General features: G+C 48.3%; 1 long non-coding RNA gene across 1 annotated transcript; it reads right to left on the bottom strand.

Moving 5' to 3' along the window:
• Positions 1-2,908: 2,908 nt before the first annotated feature.
• LOC142783979 (uncharacterized) lies at positions 2,909-4,072 on the bottom strand. The gene is made up of 2 exons (XR_012888547.1): positions 3,701-4,072; positions 2,909-3,537 (listed from the first exon to the last, which is right to left on the bottom strand). It is a non-coding gene; the product is annotated as an uncharacterized LOC142783979 (long non-coding RNA).
• Positions 4,073-4,908: the final 836 nt, after the last annotated feature.

Genomic DNA, 4,908 nt, shown 5'->3' with positions numbered 1-4,908 from the left:
ACAAAACGAAAAAGAACCGAAAAGAACGACATGGACACCACGCCCTTGTTTTCCGATCTCTGTCTTTTTGTGCAATAAGAAAAAAAAAGAGAGCAAATAAACTACCAACATGCCCAAGCATATGCGTCTTAGATACGCTTGATGCTTAGAGTTAACAGGCGACGCCTCCCACACATGTAATAATTAGTAAACTAAAATTGATCTGCATCACGAGCAGGCCCCGTTAAACACTGCTGCCAAGAAAGGGCACCGCAAAAATCTGTTCAATTTCTTCGCTGAACCTCAGCGGTGCACGCTCACTCTGCTTTGTACTCCAAACGACTCGCTTGCTGGATTCCGTGCCGACCGGTTGTGCCCTCGCGATCTCCGTCGTCAGCGTACCTCTGGCCGTCTGGGCTCGCCCTACGTCACCTCCTGACGCCGACGACCTTCGACGACAGTGTAGCTCTGACCGACAGGACTTGCTCTACGCCATCTACTGACGCCGACAAGAGCTCTCGCAAGTGGTACCCCGTGCTCGGACTCCTGTCACCGTGTTTCCATACTTTCTAACTCTCCTATCCCCTCAGTTTGTTGTCGCTCCTTCTGGCTTACCACCTCGCGTCTCTTCCTTTTTTCTACACCTTTACTCCTACCCCTTTTATCCCTCCTCACCCCTATCCCTTGTGAGCTACTGTTGAGGTGTCGCTCACTGAAGCAGACAGTTACGGGGCTCACTTTTCTCTTCTTTTCTTAAGAATCGCCTTCTCTGTACTCCAAACAATCCAAAGAAACAAACAAACAAAAAAAAACTTGCCCACCATCACACTTCGCCATCATCCCCGTGAAACAGTTCGGACAAATATTCTCGTAAATATACAAATGCTGATTTCTCATCAATCAGTTGAAAACAAGATCGTTTGAAGGCGTTATTCTCGTGCTCACGCAGTTAACAAAGCGCTGAACGGAATGACGTGAGAGCGGTACTCACTATTGCACTTCGAGTGCTCCACAATATAGATACACAGGTCCAGTCTTCAGGATGGTGCACCTTCGCAATACTCAGCACTGACAGAACACACTGGTGGAGCACAGAGCACAGGCACATTTCAAACTAAACACCGACTAATAAACTCTGCCGATCGAGAAGCCACGCGCACCACACGCACACACACGGGAGGGTTTTTTGCCAGCGCACGCAGTGACATGTAAGACGACGTCGACCCCTTTCCCGCGCTGTGCGCCCGGCATGCAGCAATACCGGGCAGCCAAAGTTGTCTTGGCGACGAGACTTCATGGCATCGGCGCACCTTCAGACCGGCTAGATCCGGTTTACCGCTAGCTCCGGCCCTCCGCTGATAGTGCGGGCGCTGCTTTTTTTTTTTTTTGCGGTAGTGATCTGTTGCATTATACTCCTTCTTTAACAGCGCCTCTGAATTGCAGTGAACTTTGTGACGGTGCAGTGCGGCCAGCACGAGCTACTAGTCAGAACGCGCATTTCTAATATTCAGGAGCAATGTTTAGCGCACCTTCACCGACCTATTGTAGTTAACTTGGGTAAAAATGCTAAGCTGATGCTTTTTGCTTAGCTCTATGGGTCTTTAGGGACTGCACATTCAAGGTCACGCAGGCGATAATTTATCAGCACTTTCATTTCGGTAAAGACATTGGAACATTGCATGCATCGGCCGTCACACTATTCGATGAGAACATATTGCCACGTGCGTACTGCTAGGAAGATGAAGAGGACAGCGCATACGTGCATCTGCACGCTTTTATGCAGCAAGCGATAACAAGAAAGAAGACGAACGCTCTGGCACGCAGTAAATAAAAATACTGACGTGCTGCTACTTTCTCAACCTGTTAATTACTACTTCTGTCTTCACTTTGCGGCAATACTTTTGGATTTAGCTTGCAGTCTTTGGAACAAGACCACGGCTGAGAATATTTTATCAATGCTGTTTTCTCACTACCTACAAAGTCAAGGCTTTGACCGAAGCACGTCTGCTGGGGAATTTACATAAATTAAAAGAAGGGGATCCACAAAAAAAACGCAGATGAGAGAGAGAGAACTAGAGGATGCGTTTCGGCTCCCCTGAGGAGAGCTTTGTTCGCAATTCAGTCCACAAGGCTCCTGTCATTGTGAGCAAGGCTGCGTCAAGGTCACCGAAATGTCCTTATTCTGCATTTTTCTTTATGGTCGGTGTCCTCTTCGTAATTACCATGATGCACCCTTAAGGACACATGAAGAGGAATATTCGCTACAGTAGTTAAATAAAACGTGCCTGCTAAATATACATGACGCCAATGTTCGTTTTTAAGGGACCTGATGGCCAGCTGACATGGTGGTTATGGCTAAACAACTGTGCTCTTGTTGTTTTTTTTGCAAGTGGTAGACGTTTTATCTCCAGCTTTAAAAGCTTCGATCTTATTGGGGACGGTGGGAAGGGGGGAGTGTTCTATGCATGGCTACACCAATGTGCGCAACATTACCTTGTTAAGGCAAATCAGTGTACTTTGTGAGTGTTGACTAACCACGCAAATGACATAAATGAAAGGAACAGGTACAGGAGAATTGGCCCTTACTCAATTGAACAAGCGCTGCTCCTATTGTATGTTCCATCTTATAGTAGTTTGCGTGCTTTATCGATGAAAACTGCGTTTCAGCCACATTACTTTCTGCTTCGATTCATTACTAGACTCGCAAGCAGCTAGTAGTGGGAGCCTTGCTGGTATCAAGATGGTTAACGTATACTAACAGTGTCACACCTGTCCCGTTTATTAGGGAGGCGATCGCCGGGCTAATTCCAAAAGCCGAAGTATCGGCCCCCCGAATCGCACCACGGAAGCGTGGACAATTTAGAAGTGGTCCTTATTGGTGCGCCAGCGGACGCCGGCTGTGGCCCAAAGAACAAGTCAGAGCCGAGAGTTGATAAACAAACAAAATTATATTCTCATTAACGGCAGATCAAAACACAATACACACGTATGCACACTCCACAATAGTTACATACAATACGTCACCAAACAAACAATGTACTACACAGTACAATCAACCACACTTGAAACAACGGACACAGACAACAATACGCACTACAATGCAGTCGCATGCATTGAACAACCAAGACACTTAAGGACTAAAGAGATAGAAAACCTATTCAGTCCAAAGTCCTTGGAACAAAAGTCTGAATGATACTCTTCCGAGAATCACTCACTCAAAGTCCAGCGTTGTTGTCGTTCCGCAGCTCTCTGAAGTTTCTCTTCCAGGAAACCTCCCGTCTTCAATTGGCCACTCTTCAAACTTCAACTTCTTCGCCGGAAATCCGTCGGCTTCCCACACGCAGCTGTTGCCCGCGTCTTCGCTCGATAGCGGTAAACCCACGCTCTTGCCTGTAGCTCGAGCCGTCCCTACGGACCAAAAACTTCGCCGACTACACGGCGGAATCTCTACGCACTCTGGCGCTCACTTCCGTCTCCTCCTGTTCTGTCACTACGGGCAGAACCTTCGCCGACTACACGGCGGAATTCCTACGCGCTCCGGCGCTAACGTTCCGTCTTCTCCTGTTCTGTCACTACGGGCAGAACCTTCGCCGACTCCACGGCGGAATCCCTACGCGCTCCGGCGCTAACTTTCCGTCTCCTCCTGTTCTGTCACTACGGGCAGAACCTTCGCCGACTCCACGGCGGAATTCCTACGCGCTCTGGCGTTAACTTCCGTCACCTCCTGTTCTGTCGTCTCGGCCGCTCGATTAAATACCTTCCGCGCCACCTTCCAGAAATTTCTGGTCATTTCGTCGGCGCGATACGCGGCGAAAGCTGGGAAGAGGGCGAGACAGTTGGAATGCCCTCTCCGGCCGGTGAGTCAACTCGGTATGGCCCCGCCCACTTCTTTCTGGAAAAATCGCGGGCTTGCTGGGCCGCCGATGTGGGGTGAGGAGGTTCGTCTGCGAAGCCGTGCTTCTGCGGGGAGAGCGCGCGCCCGGGAGCCCTCGATGTTTGCTTTCTTTTTTTTTCTCTTTTTACCTCGCGGCGTTTCTGCCGCCCGTTGTCGCAAGGATTTGGCGGCGCGCTCTTTTTTAGCGCTCGTTCTGTGACAAACAGTATAAGCAAAACGGCCCGAAAATGTCGTGCATTTGTAGCCCTTAGGCACGTGTGCTCCGATTCGGGTGCACCTTAAAGAACCCCAGGTGGTCGAAATTTCCGGTGCCCTCCACTACAGCGTCTATCATATTCGTATGGTGGTTTTGGGTTGTTAAACCCCACATATCAATCATTTGTAGCCTTGTTCATTACACCCTAAATATAAAGGTGTAAATAAGGTGTTTTGAGGGTGTTTTATTACGAACACCTCCAATTTCGAAAATGGGGCGTAAAAAGGGTGTTCATAAGGATGCTTTTAATGCGTACACTCGTTTTAAGCCTTTTAGGGTGTAAAATTTTTCAGAGTGTACGTATAGCTGGTTGTACACTCGGAACACGGCAACTTTCAGACTACTCGCTGGTGTTGCTTTTTCCTTCGGCCGTGGTAGCAAGAGGGTGAGTATCGAAGCAGGCTTGCGCACTTCGAACCCTGATTTTCCGAGAATCGCGGAGAGCTCTTCACTGGCGCCCGGAACATATTGCATGTCAATGCGCTTGGCTGGCTTTAATTATTTTTTGCCAATAGGGTGACCCGAGAGGGAAGGTTGTCGCGTAGTGTGTCTTTCACGGGTCCCTCTACACGGTACAGTGGTTTTTCTCTCAATAAACGTCGTGACGCCCACTTATAATAATAAAAACGCAGCTTCAAATGGAAAGAAAGCAAAAGCCATGTAAATACACAAAGCTGGATAATATTTTTCTCAGTCTTTACCTCTCGAGGGGGCATCACAAAAGTGTAAAAAGTGAACATTTCCGTTAAACCTGTAAAACCTGGTTGCTGAGATGTAT

The sequence above is a fragment of the Rhipicephalus microplus genome, unplaced genomic scaffold, assembly GCF_043290135.1.
Source record: "Rhipicephalus microplus isolate Deutch F79 unplaced genomic scaffold, USDA_Rmic scaffold_13, whole genome shotgun sequence".
NCBI classification, from domain to species: domain Eukaryota; kingdom Metazoa; phylum Arthropoda; class Arachnida; order Ixodida; family Ixodidae; genus Rhipicephalus; species Rhipicephalus microplus.
The sequence above is the reverse complement of the archived record's forward strand: the minus strand, read 5'-3'. Positions and strand labels throughout refer to the sequence as shown.